Genomic DNA, 21,127 nt, shown 5'->3' with positions numbered 1-21,127 from the left:
AAATTAAATCCACCACACATACAGTAAATGTTTTCACTACTACTGGTTACTGTGACATGAGGCATGGTTTCAACCACAAGCACTGCCAGCACACAACAAAAAGAGCTAATTAAATAAAATAGAAAACTTGCAGTAAGAAATTATTGCTATTACACAAGTTGGATGTGTTACCGGTTTAATGCATGGGTGGCACCACAGACACATAGGCACAATGCGAGGTACTGCGGGAAAAAAGGGTGATTTTATTTGGAGGCAATGTTGGCATTGTGTTGGCAGAGTGACAGGATTGTCCTGTGTGGGCAGTGGCTCCTGCATGTTCCCTTAAACAGCGTCTTTTTGCTGATTGGCCAATTGGCTGCCCTCCCAGCTTTCCTTGGGCACAGCCACAGTCCTTTGTGACATCAGACAACTGGGTGGCTTTCCCGGCTGAGAACGGGGACCTTAATGTGAAGATGCAGTGGCCCAGCCCTTTCCCCGGCAGCATCACGATAGCTGTCTCTGTGTGAAAGTAAAAGTGCTGTTGGAGCTCGTGCAGTCTTTTCATGGCTGTTTACCACATCGAGATCAAATGACCGCATTCAGTTTCATGCCTTGAAGTCCCAGAAGCACATTACATCACTCCAATTGCATTTCTTCCACATTCAGTGTTTGCCATGCAAATATGTTTATTAGATCTCCAGGACCTCCAAGACCTCAACCAAAATGACCTGCCTTGTTTTATAATGCAAAGAAAGCCTAAAATACATTAAATATGATCATTAGACAGCCATGCACAGCTATGTTTCCAGTGGCCCCACCCCTTTACACACCTGCGAAAGGGGAGCCTGCCTACTTAGTAAGCCTACAGAGTGAACGAGGAGTGACAAAAGATTGAGGCACATCACCGGTGCACAATGTGGTGGTGGTGGTGGTGGTGGTGGGGGGGGTTTAGGGGCGTGAGAAATGTGAAGGGGGCATTATGTGTACACATCATGTTCGAGCACTGTTTTCCCCCTGTGCTTATAGTAACAGTATTATCCTTGTTGAATTGTGTTGTTAGCTGCATCCAAAGGCTGGAGAAGTGGATTGCACTTTGTCAGGCCTCTACCTTCAGACCTGTCCAACTTGGGTGTCCCACTTGAAGACTAAGCTCCTGCTGGTATAGATCTTACTGTCACTGAGGCACGCAAACCCCCTGACCACAATAAGGTGGCAATTTCTCAGGGGGAAAACTAAAAAGAAATTAAATATAAAAATAAAAACAAAATAAAATAAAATATCCTTAATCCAGATTTTATCAATCAACATCATAACATTTATCTTAGCTGGATGGCCAAATTCTCAAAAACGTTTAACCTAAAGTAAGACTTAACACACTATAACTAGAATATTTACAAAACTGAAAGGTTGTCTTATGAATAATAAAAAAACTAAGTTAAAGCAGATGAGCTATAGAACAGATTATATGTTTTTTTATATTTTTTAATGTTTTGTTATTTTTTTATACAACAGTCTCCTATTTCCCTTTGGAAAAACTTTCACAAATTCATAAACTACAGTGCATACAGTACAGTGTGTGTGTGTGTGTGTGTGTGTCCATTTTATCATAGGTCTGTCATGTAATGTTTACACTCCAGTGCAAAACTGAGCATTATTTCCTGTGTAATTTTAATTCTCAAAGTCTTTCCACTTAAAAAATTTAAATTAGATTGAAAATAAATTTTAACACTTGAAAATATTTTTGAACAGCAGTTAGTAAGGTCAATATTTTTGCATTGACGTTTTAAATGTTTGAATTCAATTACATCAAATATTTGAAATATACAACCACAATAAACTGCAATGCCGAAAATTTCACGAATTACAAATGCTGTAAGGATTTTTTCCATTTATAATAAATTATAATGCAGAAAAAATAAAAAATTTTGCAAAAAGCTTTCGCTCAGTTCATGTACTTCAAAATTTTATTTGCTTTGAGGAATTTTAGCAGTGTTATATTTCCATATGTGGGAGAAAACAGGAGAAAACCCACTAAGCTAAGGGAGAATGTGCAAATTATACATACTGTACAAAGAACAAAGGTGGAAATCTAACCTTTTACACCGAGATGCAGGGCCACAGTGTTAACCACTATGCCACCATGCTGCAGAAAATAAATTTTAAAACCCTCAGCAGCACCAGAAACCTGTGGGGCACAGACAAAAATTTCCTCACTGTCATGTTTTTTTTGTTTGTTTTACTTCTCCATTTTATCATAGGTCTGTCATGTAATGTTTACACTTCAGTGCAAAACTGAGCATTATTTCCTGTGCAATTTTAATTCTTACTTGGTTGGAAGACTTTTTGCTATTTTTTACCTTTGCAGCTCACTGGGTTCCAACAAGTTGTTTAATTATGCAGTTTCAGCCACATTTCAGCACAAACTGGGTGGGTTTAACGAGACTCTCAGGCCATGCACCTACAATAGAGCCTTTCTGCCTGATGCCTAAAGTACGACAGGCCCACCACAGTCCTGTTTAATGCCAGCAATGAAGCCCCTATGCTTCTGCTCCTTTCATTTATCTTATCCCCTTTCCCATTGTCTCATCAGCTTCTACATTAAACAGACATATAACACACATACAGCAGACCATTAGATTGTGAATTAAATATTATATTTGCTCTCTACTACACACAGCGTAAAATTGTCCTATTGCAGTTTATTTACTATCAACTCTAAGCCCTAGATTTTTTAAAGCACACAAAAAAACTAAATATAACACCATGTGAAAGATTACATGTTGATTTGTTGCTCTTATTAGTCTCAGGAACACCAAATGTTTTTAGCACCACAGAAATAAACCACAACCCCTTTCCATCTCTGTACTTCCTCTTTCCTTCTTTATATACAGATATTGTTTTATGATGCCAAATATAATGTGCAGTCATATGAGTTCAGTCATGGTTATTACAGCTGGTAAGAGCAGATGCTGCTTTGAATAAATCTATTAGAAGATTATGGATCGTATTTGTACAAAGTGTGATGTTCATTTAGAACAGACACAGATTGATTTAAATTGTTAAACAACTTTCACGTTGAAGAACACATTTAAATTGTATGTGATAGCTGTTATTTATATATAAGTATATATGTGTATATTACATTATATATACAGTATATATATATGGGGCGTGATGGGTGTTAGTAAGTACTGGAGAAACAGATATGTCCTGAGTCGTCGTTTAAAGATCGTCAAAGTCTCTGCTGTACGAACATCTAGAGGAAGTTCGTTCCACAACACATTTTGGTCGGTCATCTGATAGAGTTAATACAAGGTATGCTGCTGATTTCAACTTTATAGTGTCAGACTTGATTGAGCTGGATAGGTTTATTGAACAGAACAACACCGTGTGTACTTTTTCATACCAAATCCTACTGTTGATTGAATATAGGGTAAAATAAATAGACATAATGACAGCTGGGATAGGCTCCACCCCCTGAGACCCTCAACAGGATAAGCAGTTCAGATAATGGATAGATGGATAAATAACCAAAGTACTAGATTAACAAGATAAAGTCACATTTGTTTGATTTTTTTAATATACTTCGCTTAAATTTATATTATATTTATTTCATTTATATTAATCACAAAAAATCATGGATGTTTAGTTAATAAAAACTCAGTACATTTATCAAACATTCACCATAATTCATGAATGCTCTTCTCATTTTCCGACCTGCCGTAACCAGTGTCTTTTCTTCCTTAATTTTATGTTCCACTGCTGCCATCTACAGTATCATTCACTACATGTTACATAACATCCACTTTTCTTCATGTTATAATAAAGAAACATTTAAACTCCATAAGAACAGTTATGATAACCCTTGTTTGGTGTTCATGTTCTTTTTACTCAGCCAGTGTTCACAGGTTTAATGGACCCACCACATTTTTATGTTTTTAAATCCTATTTACCCCTGTTAGATCACATTTATCAATAAAAGTGCTATTCATTTTATAATAACATGAAGTAAACAAAACTCTCAACACATTTATGTCGGTCTAATTGTAGCTGAGTCAATTTTATTAGGCTTATTTTGGGTGAACATCCTCGAAACTGCCTGTTTTTGTTATGAAAATGTTCTTATGTTGTATATTGTTCATTTTAATTTAGGGTGAATGTGATATACCTATTATTGTACAATAGTTCCAGACTACCTGTTGTATCAGGGGGCCATTAACTACAGTAATACACGTTAAACACACATGTGGTGTAATAGTGAACGCCTGGCAGAAGCAGGAAGGCGCTGTTACAGTTAAGATGTGTCCTGATGCTCTCAATTAATCGTGCAGCTCCACTGGACATAATGTTTTGTATTATAATTTTATGGCTGATAGGTGCACACTGCCCAAGAAATGATATAAATATTACTGCTCTGGTAATTCAAGTTGATTTCTTTTAGATTGTGCATTTTTACAAACAACTAGAGAAGTAAAAGTCCTGACATGTTGTAGACCATCTGATTATTACTGAATGAGAAAAGGAAGACATCAGTTTCAGCTCTCACAGCTGTTCTTTAAAAGCTTTGAGAGTTTATTCGCATCATTCTCTGTGTGTGAGACTCGCATCAGATCAGAACTAAAACCTCCTGAATCTGTAAAGAAAGAGAAAAGGACAAGATGATCTAAATTAATTAGAATCCGTCATCAGATTCCTTACAAGAAACATTAGTGTCACACAACATACGAACAATAACAGATTAAAGAGCACAAACTTAAATATCTGAGTAAATTAGGGGGCCATTATTTATGAGTGAAACATGGTGGCCTGATACAGTTACCAGGTTTATTACTGTACAAACATATTAAGATACCGAATCTCCTCTGAAGTGTTTAAAAAGATATTAAACCCCCAAATCACTTTTACTGTGTGCGTGTGTGTGTGTGTGTGCGTGTGTGTGTGTGTGTGTGTGTGTGTCAGTAACTCACTCTAGTTTCTCCAGTGTACAGTGTGGATCCTTCAGTAGATCAGAGAGCAGCTTCACTCCTGATTCTCCTGGTTGATTGTCGTTCAGATTCAGTTCTCTCAGGTGTGATGAGGGGTTTGACCTCAGAGCTGAAACCAGAGCAGCACAACCTTCACCTGTAATACTGCAGCGTATCAGCCTGTAGAGAGATCAACACACACCCTGGTGTATTACTGTATATGTTCTGTGTGTGTTAGTCCCAGTCTATATTAAACATTTATGTCCTGATGGTCGTTACAGTGTCGATCCTGTATCTGTTTTTCAGATTCCTGCTCCTGTCTCACCCTGATGATGGTGTTTGCTGATCACCCGAACCTGACCTGTTTTTTTTTTTTAATCATCTATGTGATGATTACAGGCAGAAATATACTTGATTTTAATTACGCATACATGGTGGCTGTTTCACATATCTTGTGTTAGTTTAGTGTGTAGCTCGTGAACGCCCTCAGAAATTAACATGACGTGTCCACAAAGATGCAATATGGATGTAAACAGTAGGGGGCAGTGTAGTCAGCAGGCAGGTCAAAAATGTTGAACAGAAGTCATGTGACCAGGTATATAATTACCCACCTGTGTGATGTAGCTGTACCGCTGCACACTGACTAATATTCGGGTCAAACCGGTCCAGATGGAAACTTATCTCCTTCGTGTCACCTTGTTTGTTTACTATATGCAAAACTGTCTGATTGAATTCTCCATTTCCACCCTTAGAAGTTCTCTAAGTTGTACAAGTGTATAATTTAATTTAAAAACAACCCACAATCCACCTGTAGGGGGCGTAAAACATGCTCTAATTGATCTACTGTACCCAGAATGCATTTGAAAGTAAAATAAATGAAACATTTTAATTTTTTTGTTCAGTTTATCCTTTTTAATAACCGTCCTAACATTAGTATAGAGCAGGAGTCGGCATCCCTCGGCTCCGGAGCTGCATGTGTCTCTTTTCATCCCTTTGCTGCGGCTCCCTGTGGCTTTGGAAAATAAATTATGAGTATTTCATTTAAATCAAGTTTATTTTAGTTTGTTAGATTTTTAAATGTAATTCTAAATTTGAAGATTATGATGATCTTGTAACATTAAAATAAAAAGTATTAAATGTTTTGTCACTCAATATGCGTCACAACCACCGATGTGTGACACCCGCCAATACATGATTTAGTGAGCTTTTCGAGTCTAGATTTTATTCAGATTGACACTGACTGCACACTCCAGTACATGCCATAAAAACAATGACGGCACACGGACACAAATGGAATTTTTGATTAGTTGATAATTTAAGTTTGACTTTTTATTTCATAAATACGAGGAGGACAAATAGGCATTCAATATATATTTTGAAAGTAACCTTTAACGCAGCGTCTTTTTTTCGGAGTTCAAAAGGTTTTTGTTGCAGGCGTATTCAGAGAAATGCACAGTCTATTAATCCACGCGCTCAGTTTAATAATCGTGTGCAGTTTAATAGTGTGCGCGGTTTGTTATTTATTTTACCACATGACCCCTGGGGGGCTTAATACAAAAGGGTTTTGTGGCTTCCAGTGTTTTCTTTTCATTTATCAACCCCTGGTATAGAGTGAAATGTATCACTGATAATTTCTATGAATTTATGAGTTTTCTATAGTGTTTATCCTGTACAGGGTCATGAGAAGCCTGGAGTCTATTACAGGAGACTTGGGGCAGGACGTGGAGTACACACTGGACAGGGTGCCAATCCACCACATGGCACACACACACACACGCACACGCACACACACACACACGATGGGCAAAATTGGGAATGCTAATTATCCTGATCTGCATATTTTTGGGAGGAAACCAGAGTACTTAAAAGGTTTAAATCATATTTAAAAAGTTTAAATAATTAAGTATTTGATATTATCTCAGTCTCTTGTTATACATCAGACTTCCCGCTCTACATTTTACTATTATTAGGTTTATACCATAATAATGACAATCAGATAAACAGAATGTGAAAGTGATGATCTGACCTCAGTGTTTCCAGTGTACAGTGTGGATCCTCCAGTCCAGCAGAGAGCAGCTTCACTCCTGAATCCTGCAGGTTATTGTAACTCAGGTCCAGTTCTCTCAGACTGGAGGAGTTGGAGCAGATGAGGACAGAACTCTATAGCTTTCATCTGTGAGATCACACCCACACAGCCTGGAGGAGAAATTATGATACATCAGAACACTGACATACCCCCCCCCACCCCCCCACCCCCCCACCCCTCTCTCCCTCTCTCACACACACACACACACACACACACACACATACAAAACACATAGGAAGGGAGGGAGCGCTGTGACATAGTATATCATTAAAAAAAAAGAAATTATTAAAAGGGAAAATTCTGACCTTACATTTATATCCATGATCTTTCTCCCCTTTCTCTCGCTCCCTTTCTCTGTCTCTAAGTTTGTGTGTGTGTGCGTGTGTGTGTGTGTGTGTGTGTGTAAACGTCATGGGACAACATTATCATTATTTAATGATAATCTAAAATAACAAATGATTGTCCTTGAGTTAAAGGAGGACAATCAATTGTACACACACACACGTGGTGGTCACAAGGTCACAATATGTACGTATATATATGCAACATGCATCAGTGCAATAATACCAACTATTTTAAATAAAAAATAACATTAAATAAAATTGTTTTTGTACCAGTTGTGCAAAAAGATCCACAATTATCTGTAAAATTGCACACAAACAGAACGGTAGTGGACCTCTATTCTGCTGCTGCATGTAAGCAATTATTTATATACATTTTAATTTGCTGTGCAAAACAACAGTGCAAAAACAGCAATAGACCTTAACTCAAGACTGTAAACAACACAGCCTATGTAGCTACTGTATGTAGTTGTGCAGTTCTACACAGATTTTTATGTTACTGCCAAACGTGGCAGGGTTCTCTTTAAGAACAAGTACTGCTCAGCTTTTTGTCTGGAGAGTCGGTTCCTCTTCTCATTAAGAACATGAGACACTGCACTGAATAGTCTCTCACTGTCTGTGCTGGTGCTTGGGGCAGATACGGTAAATACCTGCCTGAAAGATTTCAACACACTGAGCAGACCTTATGTGAGCAGGTAAATCATTCCACAACTTCGGTCCCACCACTGAAAAAGCTCGGTCATCTTTATTTTTCAATCTGGCTCTTGCAACATCCAGGAGCAACTGATTAGACGACCTCAGTGCTTTAACGGGAGTAAAGCTAAGACCGGGGGCAATGTGCTCACGGATGGTAGGGCTTGACTTTCGCCAACAGTCTCAGTTAAAAAAAAACTGGCTTTTATAACGGAACTAATTTGTTTATCAAGTTTAAAAGCACCATCAAAAATCACACAGAGATTCCTGGAAAATGGACAAATATACATTCCTAAATCATCAAGTGCATCTATACAAACACCCAGATCACCAGGACGACCAAACATAACAATATCAGTTATATTTTTGTTAAGACAAAAAAAATTCCGATCCAATCATATTTTTAATTCTCTCAGGCAATTACGTAATGACAAAAATAAAGCTTTGTCATTTGTTTTGACAGGCAAATAAATTTGTAGATCATCCGTATAACAATGAAAGGATATGTTGGGAGTATATACAAAGACAACAACATAGGGCCCAATATGGCCCCTTGGGGAATGCCACAAAAAAGAGGGGCAGTAGATGAAAAGAATTCACATAAATGAAGAGAAAAACTTCTGCCTGTTAAACATGACTGAAACCATTTATGGGCTATGCCCTTAATTCTGTTTCCTGTACATAACCTACAAAGATTTTTTTTGAAGATTTGCGCATGTGCGCCCAGTAGAAAACGAACAAATCACTTTCCAAGACCACTCGTTCTTCTGAGTCACGTTAAAGGCTTGTTCAAAAAGAACAAATTATTCATGAGCGACCCCACATTATTATAAATACACAGACTCCTGTGGTGAAGCAGCAGCTCCGTGTGTTGCGTGTTTTTTCAATAATATCTCCCCTCATCAGGCGGTGAGTGTGCTACATTTACACACACTCTTACTCAAACCTATGCGTGCGCACACACATACACAGGTGCACATACACAAGCACACACACAAAATGCTGGGTGAAGAAACTAAGTAGTGTGTATATAACAGTGAAAAATGATAAATAACACACAGCAGAAGTCTAAGTCCGCTCTAAAAATTATTCTGTGGTCTTGTAAATTTCACAGTAATAAAAAGGTTATGTTCCCTTAATAAGATCTCTGAAAATCACATACCTGATTGTTTGAGTGTGACATATCTAAATGCCAAAAAAACTATTAATTTTGTCTTAAATTTTAGTTGTAGTCTAAAAAACTACAATCATCACTCATTCCAACTCAATATTCTTTATGTTTAACAACAAAAACTTAAAACATTCAGTAAATTGCCCCGTGCAAAAAGCAAGTGCTCATGGCAAGTATGTAACATCAGAGACAAGTAATGAGGACACACTGCTGTGGGATCGGACAAGAATCACATTCCTTATAAATCCGGATAAGTAAGTAGCTAGTACAAATAAGTAAAATAATGACTGCATACACAACTTTATGGTAGTGATGGGTCGTTCATGAACAATTCGTTCTTTATGAATGAAGTAAAAGAACGAAACAGAACAAAAGAACGAGTAGTCTCGAAAAGTGATTCATTCATTTTTTATGGGTGTGCATGTGCAAAGCATCTCAAAACCTCTGTAGGTAAACAGAAAACAGAAATGAGTAATAACCTCTCAAGTCTTTTTTTTTTGTCGTGTGACTCTTATAGACGCTATGCAGTGCAATAGATTCAAAAGAACGAACGATTCGGACTAGAAGACTCATGAGAAGAACCGCTTAATTCTGTTTCCTGTGTAATGCACTGCACAGTGTCTATGGGAGTCACATGACAAAAGAACAAACAATTCGGACCAGAAGATATGAGAAGTGAGCTGCTCATTCTGTTTATTGTAATATGTCCTTAGCTGCACTGTAATATTTTCAGTACTGGAACTAGAGCCAAAGTTTATGTATGTAGATGTGTTGGGGGTCTGTTTATTGAAAATGTAACATTTAATTATTTATATATATCATACATTTTTCTCACGCAAGAACAAAATGCCTTTGGTGATCAAATAAGTCAGTTTTTCCTAAGATTATTCCATTGAAATGTTCACTGGAATGACTTCAGTGGGCTCCGATCTATTCCAGCCATGATCGTCATTCACAGACAGTCTTCTTTATAAAGTTTACACCATTCAAATGTTTTATTGTGTGTATGAGTCTCATCACTGTACTTTGCTTGAAGTCTGCTGTAAATGTCAAAATCAAATCGGTTTTACTATGTTCTATGTATATTAGTCCAAAAAGTATGCATTTTAATGGAAATACTATTTTACCAGTCTGCTAGACTTTACAGTAACAGTCACACTTGTACTTACCTGCACACTTTCGTTCCTCTTTTAGGTGCCAGCTTATGGCAGTGTAAGCTCTGCACATTTGTCATCAAAAGAAATTTCAAGCATTATCACATAAAGCATGGTACCTTTGGTCATGAATATTCACTGTCCTGTCTTCATTTAGACTGTCATTCCTCCTTTAAGACCTGAGAAGGCCAGTACACACACTTGTATGGATTCCACAGTTTGCAGCAAACTGAGTGTGACGGTGTGCAATCTTTCAGTTGTAAAATGTGACTCAGTAGATTCTAATACAAAAGTCTACATTCCACATATTAACTGTATAATGTCTGTGGGAGAGTATTGATTAAGAGGCTGTTTACTAATAAGATCAATTTAGCTCACTGTTTTTATGATCTTGTTATGCGTTATTTGCAAAGTAAACCAGATTGAGTTTAGACTTCATGTCTTGTTAAATTTAAATGGTAACGTGTGTATCTAGTCCTGAACTATTGAGCGACTGCAGTCACAAATCCTCAAGGACAGATAACCAACTACACAAACTAACCAGATACACAACCAACAAAGAGCACACACACACACACACACACACACACACACACACACACACACACACACACACTTTACATAAATAAAGCTTTGCCTCCCCCAATGTGTTTCCTGAGAATTGGAATTCTCTTGATGAGACATTACACATAAGGGCCTGACCGTTGGTTTCTGATTTTAAGTATTTACAGTATTTGAGGATTTAGTATTTTTCACCAGAGTGTATGAAATAATCTAAAGACATCCCACAATGCACCCGTAGGGTGCGTACATGCACTCTACTTGATCTTCTATATCCAGAATGCATTTTCAGATAAAATGAATAAAGGATGTGAGTTTATTGTGTAGGCTAACCTGATTATTAACCATTAGAACATTAGAACAGAGTTAAATATATAATTGATCATTAAAAATCATATTTAAAAGGTTTAAATAGTAAAATGTTTATTACTTTCTCAGTCTCTTGTTATACATCAGGTTTGTTGCATAAAGTGGTATCGAAGGTGGGTGAGTGAAGTTTATACTATAATAATGACAATCAGATAAACAGAATGTGAAAGTGATGATCTGACCTCAGTGTCTCCAGTGTACAGTGTGGATCCTCCAGTCCAGCAGAGAGCAGCTTCACTCCTGAATCCTGCAGGTTATTGAGACTCAGGTCCAGTTCTCTCAGACTGGAGGAGTTGGAGCTAAGAACTGAGGACAGAACTCTACAGCTTTCATCTGTGAGATCACACCGACACAGCCTGGAAGAGAAATGATGATACCACCCCCCACCCCCACCACACACACAGTTTTATATCATACAGTTTAAATAAATAGAAAATCAGACAAATTATCACAAGATTTAGTTTATTTTGGACAGGCTTAAAGAAATCTTTAAAAGGGAAAATTTGGGGGCAGTGTTCATGGTCAAGATGTGAACCTCTGACTGCAACTTTGTGTGTGTGTGTGTGTGTGTGTGTGTGTGTGTGTGTGTGTGTGTGTGTGTGTACAGTTTTAAAGTTTCGTAATTAAATAAACGAGTCTCTCGATCTGTCCGCTGTGCTCGATAATCTTACTGACTCCAGGAGAGACACAGTCATTTACATACAAACACACACACACACACACACACACACGCACACACACTACAGGCAATTCGGTAATTCCAATTATCCTAATCTGCATGTCTTTGGGAGGAAACTGGAGTACCTGGAGGAAACCCACCAAGAACATACAAACTCCACACACACAGACCTGAGGCGGAAATTGAACCCTCAAACCTAGAGGTACAAGACCACAGTTCTAACCACTACATCACCATACTGCATTCAAAATTTAATTAGTATTTAAAAGGTTGAAATACTTAAAGTGCCCCATTATGCCATTTTAAAGGTTGCTAATGTTGCTTTATGAGTCTCTTAAAACAGGTATACATGTATGCAATGTCAAAAAACACTTTAGTTTTCTCCAAAAATAGATTTAATTTTACATTATGCAAATATGTTACTTAGTGACGTGGATCCGTAACAGAAAATTTTTTTAATCGCTAACGACTCGTTCAGGCATATGTGAGCCGACTCTTTTTTTTAATAGACAAACACTTTATTTATCGTGCACTGTCGGTGTCACAACTTTGCAGATAGTTTATGTTTACATACAGCTACAGTAGATGACACACTGCATGAAAGATCATATTTGAAAACGCATAATAGGGGTACTTTAAGTGTTTAATATTATCTCAAACAATCAGATAAACAGAATGTGAAAGTGATGATCTGACCTCAGTGTTTCCAGTATACAGTGTGGATCCTCCAGTCCAGCAGAGAGCAGCTTCACTCCTGAATCCTGCAGGTTATTGTAACTCAGGTCCAGTTCTCTCAGACTGGAGGAGTTTGAGCTGAGAACTGAGGACAGAACTCTACAGCTGTCCTCTGTGAGATCACACCAATACAGCCTGAAGGAGGAATTATGATACATCATACCACTGACATCCCTCTCTCTTTCTCTCACACACACACACACACACACACACACACACACACACACACACCATGTAGTCCAAATCTGCAGTTAAACATCTGAATATTTGTGTTTGTAATAATTAAATCAACTGTAAATATTGTCTAATTATGTTTTAACATGTTTAATGGATAGAAAAACAATCTGAAATCTGACTTTTCTTATATATTTTCATTTACATTTATGCACATTTTATCGTGTGTGTGTGTGTGTGTGTGTGTGTGTGTTTAGGTGTGTGTCTTTAAATTAATATCATAGAGTGTGGAATAATTTGCAAGTTACCGAAACTTAATTTCACCAAATTTGAAATTTAAATGTAAAAACGTAGAAACACTAAAAACAGAAACTTATTTAATAAATAAGAAAAAAATTAGAATATTTAAGAAACACATGAATAAATAAATGAATAAAGTTTATGTAGTTAGTAATACAGTTATTAAATAATTTAAAAATGTGATTTTTATAAATGATTATAAAATGACTCACTCAGCTTTTCTGGAGGCTTTAACCACTGGCAGCAGCCTTAGAAGAAATTTCTCTGATGGGTAATATTTATTCAAATTAAACACATCCAGATTCTCTTCTGAGTTCAGCAACACAAACACCAGAGCTGACCACTGAGCAGGAGAAAATTTGACTCCACTGAGACACCAGGAATTTCCTCTTTTCAGGTAATGTTGTACTTCCTGCACTAGAGAATGATCATTCAGTTCATTTAGACAGTGGAACAGATTGATGGATTTCTCTGGAGATGGATTCTCCCTGATCTTCGTCTTGATGTACTCGACTGTTTCCTGTTTGGTGTGAGAGCTGCTTCCTGTCTGGGGCAGTAGGTCTCGTAAGAGAGTCTGATTGGACTCCAGTGAGAGACCCAGAAGGGAGCGGAGGAAAAGGTCCAGGTGTCCATTCTCACTCTGTAAGGCCTTGTCCACTGCACTCTTCAGGAAATCAGACATGTTTGATTTGGTGAAAAGATCAGACAGATCAGTTGTTTGTTGTTTTGTAGTCTTTTTGTTGATGAAGGAAAGAAATGTGTATAAAGCAGCCAGAAACTCCTGGACACTCAGATGTACAAAGCTAAACACCTTCCCCAGGCGAAGCCCAAACTCCTCTCTGAAGATTTGGGTACAAACTCCTGAGTACACTGATGCTTCTCTGACATCAATGCCACACTCTTTTAGGTCTTCCTCATAGAAGATCAGGTTTCCTTTCTCCAGCTGTTGGAAAGCCAGTTTTCCCAGTGCCAGGATACTCTCTCTGGTCTGCTGAGAATCAGAGTCACATTTCCAATGGTACGTTTGGTCCTTGTGTTTGATCTGAAAGATCAGGAAGTGTATGAACATTTGAGTTAGAGTCTTGGGGATCTCTTCACTCTCTGCTTCACCCAACATTCTCTCTAGAACAGTGGCTGAGATCCAGCAGAAGACTGGGATGTGGCACATGATGTAGAGGCTTCTTGAAGACTTCATGTGTGAGATAATTTTATTGGCCAGTCTCTGATCATTGATTCTCTTCCTGAAGTACTCCTCTTTCTGAGGATCACTGAACCCTCGTACCTCTGTTACCTGGTCTACACATTCAGGAGGGATCTGATCGGCTGCTCCTGGTCGAGAGGTGATCCAGAAGAGCGCAGAGGGAAGCAGGTTCCCCTTGATGAGGTTTGTCAGCAGCACATCCACTGAGGCTGACTCGGTCACATCGCACAATCTCTCATTCTTCTGGAAATTTAGAGGAAGTCGAGACTCATCCAGACCATCCAAGATGAACAGAACTTTGTTGATCTCACAGTCTGTTAATTTTAATCCTTTGATTTCAGGGAAAAAGTGATGAAGAAGGTCCATCAAACTGAGATTTTCCTGCTTAATCAGATTCAGCTGTCTAAAGGGAAGTGGAAACATGAAGGTCACATTCTGATTTGCTTTTCCTTTAGCCCAGTCTAGAATGAACTTCTGCACAGAGACTGTTTTTCCAATTCCAGCAACTCCTTTAGTCAGCACACTTCTGATGGACTCGTCTTTAAAGAGATCATTACATTTGATGGGTGTCTCCTGTGTTGCTGGTCTCCTGGACGCTGTCTCAATCTGTCTCACCTCATGTTCGTTATTGACGTCTCCACTCCAACCCTCTGTGATGTAGAGCTCTGTGTAGATCTCATTCAGAAGTGCTGAGCTTCCATGCTGTGAAATTCCTTCATTAATTCTATTACATTTTTTACTCAGTTTGGATTTGAGGTTTCGCCGGTACACAGAGATGAGTTCTGATAAAAAGAAGAATAAAATGTAAACTCTATTGTGAGGGATCACCACTAGAGGGCACTGTGTGCCCGGAGTCTTGGTATTGTAGTTTTTGTTTGCAGACTCATTTTCCCAGAAGGCACCTCGGTCAGGTGATGAGAGTGCTCACCTAAACCGAGGTAGCTTATTAGACCTCTTATAAATAGCCATTTGTTCAGGGGAACTGGATTGAGCATTATTTATATTTAATAATACAATGTCATGTGGGCATTTTGGTTTAGTTTAGTTTAGTTTGTATTTTGGTTTAAATTTTGTTATGTAACATCTGTGATTTTAAGAAGGCTATAAGAACCAACTTAACCGGATCGTGATTAGCACGATGATCTCATCTTAGATGTGTTGATTCATCTCGCATGTGTCAAGCGACGTACAAAGAACGGACCCCTGTTCTGTGTGTTCCCAGTGTTTGTTTGCCTCTTGTTTAAGTCAATGTATGTTTAGGTCATAGTAGGTTCCGTTATCTGTCTGTTCAGCCACTTTTAGCAGTTCAGCTACTAACCCGATTAGATACTAACACATTTACATTTAGGCATTTGGCAGACGCTCACAGACATTTTTATCTCATTACACATCTGAGCAGTTGAGGGTTAAGGGCCGCCCTCAAGGTTTACCACCACCCATTTAGGTCACCACCCATGTCTACAATAACCAGACCAACAACTAACCCGTTCAATCAGTAGTCTCCCTCATCTCCAGTCTAGTCTTGTCCCCGGTCTCGTCTCGTCCCTGGCCTCGTCTTGTCCCTGGTCTTGTCACTTGTCTGGTCTTGTCCTGTCTAGCTTCAGTTCCAGGTTTAGTTTGTTTGTTAGCTCTAACCCTTCTTCGCTCAAGAGCCTATGTCACGCTAAAGAGCCTTTGTTTAGCTCTAGATCTTGTGTTTATAGTTTGAGTTGTTTGTTTTGTTTAGTTACGTTTGTTAAAGACTGTTTACCATCATATCCTCCGCGCCCATGCCTGCCCTTTAAGCCCACGACAGTAACATCAGCCATTATACTACCAGATCATGACATCTATAATTATCTCTGACTATAGACATTTTCATAGTTGTATATCATATGTAATGTCAGTACTGATCTGTTATTATATTCTGTCAATAAAAGCACATCACTCTGATGAGATTTGTTGAATAAATTCACAGCAGTTTCCTTCCTCCAAAGTTAAAGTAATGTTATAAGCCCATAAGCTCTTACTGTTCTGCAGTGTGTTAGCAAGATCTGTGTGGTTCATGTTCTTAAGAACATGCAGTGTGATCTTCAGCGCTGACACTCTGACACTGCTCTGATCCTCCTCATCTTCCACCTCCCCATCAGAGCATGCTGGGTAATCTGGACTCAAGAGCTTCTTAAATCTCTTTAGCTCATTCTTTAACATAGTGATGACTTTGTGCTCCAGCTCCTGTTTAGAAACATGTAATAAGAGTGCGTGTTTATTACTGTGAATGTAAAACTTCTTTGTTGTCTGTTTAAGCACTGGAATTTTTAAATATTGTATTTTATTCTAATCCTGTACAGTACAGTAGGTGTCCAGCTCCAGATTAGGGCATACATATTCAATTTAATTTTATTTGCATAGCGCTTTTAACAATTGTCATTGTTGCAAAGCAGCTTTACACAATCAAAAGAATTACTGTATTTAAGTCTGTATGGAATGTGAATGTGTATGAATCAAAATGGTCAAATAGTCCCTGATGAGCAAGCCGAGGGCGACAGTGGCAAGGAAAAAACCCTGAGATGGTAATAGGAAGAAACCTTGAGAGGAACCAGACTCAACAGAGAACCCATCCTCATCTGAGTAAAACTGAGAGCAGGGAATTGATCTGCATTCATACTGTGTGTTAGGTGGCAGGGAGTTCAGTAAAACAGTTGATGGTAATTGATGTAAATATGGAGTCCAGGTAGTTATTGGAGGCTCAGGTAAACTCGTAGGAAATTTTAGTCCTGACTATTGAGCAACTGCAGCCAAGTCCTTGGAGAAACAGCTGTCAGCAGTCGGGGCGAGTGAAACCATCTCCAGACACCAGATGCATCCCAAAGACACACATGGGGCAACCATATGATGAGATCTCCACCCAGAAGCGGGGTACCACGATGGGTCAGACAGGTCCGGAGGGCAGAGGGAGTCTGGATAAATGGCAGCTCAGGAACGACATGTGTCGTTTGACAAAAAGAAGGAAAGAGAGAGGGGGGAGAGAGAGAACAGGAGAGGGGAGAGCAGAAGAGGAGAGATGGCAGTTAGGTCTGGTCACAGTCACATAATGTATAATGTGATTGTATATTTAGTGTAAAGTGCAAGCAGGGAGTCCGGCAGGACTATCTATAGCAGCATAACTAAGGGAGAGCCAGAAGGAAACACAGACATGAGGGCTCCCTGAGATGTAAGGCAACCAATCACTCCACCGTCAACAAACCTGAGTGATCAATGAGAGTGAGGAAGACAGCACCTAAACATACCAGGTCACCTTAATACTCTACGTCCATGAGTCCCCCAGATCTGCTCCTTAACCCAAGACAAATCTACTTACAAAAATGCTTGATTAAGTCTAGGCTAAAAACCTATTTATTTAAACACTGAGACTATGTCTGATTCCTGAATACTATTTGGAAGACTATTCCATAATTTTGGGGCTTATAAGAAAAAACTTTCTTGTAAGAAAAAGCTCTGCCCCCTGCTGTAGTTTCCATAATACGCGGTACTGACAAGCAGCCTGCATCCTTTGATCGAAGTAGGCGTGGCGGATCGTAAGACACTAGCAGTTCGCTCAGATACTGCGGCACGAGACCATTTAATGCTTTATATGTCAAAAGTGGTATTTTAAAATTAATGCAAAATTTCACAGGGAGCCAATAAAGTAAGGATAAGATAGGGGTAATGTGCTCATATCTTCTGGTTCGAGTGAGGACTCTCGCTACTGCATTCTGGACTAACTGAAGCTTGTTTATGCTATTTCTAGCTGAACAACCAGACAGTAAGGCATTACAGTAGTCCAACCTAGAAGTGATAAAAGCATGAACTAGTTTTTCTGCATATTTTAGTGACAATATATTTCTTATCTTGGCAATATTTCTGAGGTGAAAGAATGCTATCCTGGTAATATTATCTACATGAGCTTTAAATGAAAGGCTGGAGTCTATAATCACACTGAGGCCACTTACTGTTGCATTTGATGGAACAGAAAGGTCATCTAAAGTTACAGTGTGATCTAACATTTTACTCCTAGTTGTATGCGGTAAAAATGACTAGAACTTCTGTCTTATCTAGGATTAAGCAGAAGAAAGTTAATTAGCATCCAGTCTCTTATAACCTTTGCTCAACTTTAGTAAGCTGTTTTTTTCATCTGGTTTTGCTGAGACGTATAACTTTGTGTCGTCAGCATAACAATGAAAACTAATACCATGCTTACGGATTATGTTGCCCAGAGGAAGCATGTAAAGAGAAAAAAAAAAGAGTCAGTGAGCATTTCTGTGTGTTTGAACCCAATGAATACACTTGTGATCTCTCTTAGTGTTCTGTCACATTACAGTAAGAGTGGAATAGATTGTGATTGCTCACATCTCAGGCAGCTGACAGGTAGCAATATTACTCACACACACACACACACATACACACACCTTAAATATCTGCTCTAACTGACTCTTCTCATTGAAATTTGGTTTATCCTTCTGTGATCTATGAACAAACAAAACACTGGTTAAAAGTTTAACAAGGACCATAAATCATATTCATAACTACAAACACACACCCATTAACACACAGATATCTGAGAGATGTTTGATTAGTGAGAGTGTGAGTGAAAACACTGCACTCATACATTAATCTGTACTCACCTCAGATCAGTAGCACAGTCAGTGTCTTTAAAGGATATTATCTGATCCATTGACACGTCACTCCTCATAGACACACAGCTGAGTTCAGGTGAGTCTGATCTCTTACCCTGAATCAGACTAAACACACACAACCACTGCATCATTACTACTGTTCTGTAGCAATACTGAATAATTAAACTAAGAAGCATATTTAGTACTGATTTTTTCAAAACTCTTTACACAGCGAGTAAACAGAATTCTGTGAACTAAACTGTGAACACTTTTGCATTTCTATTGTCACAAATTATGATCATGATGCACAAACACACACAAGCATGATTCTTATACACGTGTAAAAATGTTTACAAGTGACTTTTCACAGATACACACCAGAATCTGATCTGGTTAGTTTTTCACATGACTCACCTCTCGTCTTTCTTTGTGTCCTGTTCCCCAGACACACTCATTTTGAGGTATTATCCCCCCAGGATTACACTGTAAGTTACACACACAGGGAAAGTGAGACAAGAGAGGAAACAACAAATGGGTTAATCAGATATAATTTAGAAAGTTTTATTTTATTATAATTATTTATAAATAAATAAAGGTTTTGTCTGTACATTGGTCAGAACTCATTCATACACCAGTGTCAGAAAAATCTCTTTGTCCGTATGTCTGTCCAGACAGATTTTGTCACAGCATCATACAAAACTGTCTGGACAGAATTTAATTAAACTTTTGCAATACTTAGATATCTGCCTAAAGTTTAACCTGCACCATTACTAAATGATGATGAAACTCAACCAATTTACTTGTTGGCTGTAAACATGTCAGCTGTACCATTTTGACAGCTGTGGACACATCTGTACCTGAAAAGCAGAGGTTTAAAGAGTAGTGTTTTGGCTGCTATAATGAACAGATTCAAAATAATAAAACATAGCTAATTAATTTTTGTTGCATAAACAAGTGAGCAGTAACAGTTTGTCAGATGTGGGAACACCTGTACTTGAGCATATAAACATATATAACATATAAACATATATAAACATGTATACATACAAAAAAAAACAAGCGCCTCAACGTAAATATAATTTAGTAACAAGTTGCACAGTTTTTCAATGTTTACTCAACTTTTAGAGAAATTTGCTGGCCAAACCAAATATTTCTCATTGTGTACCTAGTTCAAAATCTTAAGTTGACTCAAGTCAAGTTAAGTAGCAACTCAAGTTGTAATTCAAATATTTAAGCCAGCTCAAGTATTATTGGTTGTGGCCTCAATTAATTCTATTTTTCTAGAGTTGTCTTAATCCAACTCAATCACGTAAGTTTTCTCCCATTTATGTAGTTAATCAAAGTGAATGTTCTTCTATAAAAAAAAAAACTTGGTCTAACAATACTCTGACAAATGAAACACACAAACAATACTTAAAAAAAAAACTTTATTCTTCCAAAACTAGTCAAAGTCAAAACAGTTCAAAGGTAAAAAAAAATAAAAAATACCTGGAGACCACCAGATTCTTATCATCTTACTAATTATTTTATATTACAATATTGTAGGGTTTACATCGCATTCTCCACCAATAAATGTAAACATTTTAATGTGGACACGATGCCCAACGCATTTTTCACCATTAATAAGTAATGTTTAGCTCTGGGTCAGAGTTGTATCATATCTTTAATGATTCGGGTTAATTTGATTAACTGGATCAAAATTTATAATGTACACTTTATCGACTACCCGTCCAGCGTTTAGCACAATTTATCTTATGTATCTTACCAGTTCTGCTTATTACGTGGCCAACGATGATAACACAAAATCTAGTATTTAGCAATTATGAGCGAGCTAACAAGATCTGGGCAAATGTTTAGACTTAAAATACATGACCAAGACAACAGTTCTTTATAAAGAGATGAGAATTTATTTCACTAAATACTACAGTACATGAAACTACCCTACCTAAATGCACACACACACACACACACACACACACACACATATACAAACAGTTTGTAAGGTGAAAATGAATTAAGTTATTCTAATACTGTTTACTAGATCAATGAAAGTCACAAGAGCAGAGTCTTGGGTTTAATCTTACAG

The 21,127-nt window shown here is 37.9% G+C and overlaps 1 pseudogene; it reads right to left on the bottom strand.

The window, feature by feature from the left end:
• Positions 1–4,079: 4,079 nt before the first annotated feature.
• On the bottom strand, positions 4,080–19,539 carry LOC128522476 (NACHT, LRR and PYD domains-containing protein 12-like; annotated as a pseudogene).
• Positions 19,540–21,127: the final 1,588 nt, after the last annotated feature.

This window comes from Clarias gariepinus, chromosome 1 (assembly GCF_024256425.1).
Source record: "Clarias gariepinus isolate MV-2021 ecotype Netherlands chromosome 1, CGAR_prim_01v2, whole genome shotgun sequence".
Classification (NCBI taxonomy): domain Eukaryota; kingdom Metazoa; phylum Chordata; class Actinopteri; order Siluriformes; family Clariidae; genus Clarias; species Clarias gariepinus.
Note: the sequence above shows the minus strand (reverse complement) of the source record. Positions and strands in the feature narration are given on the sequence as shown.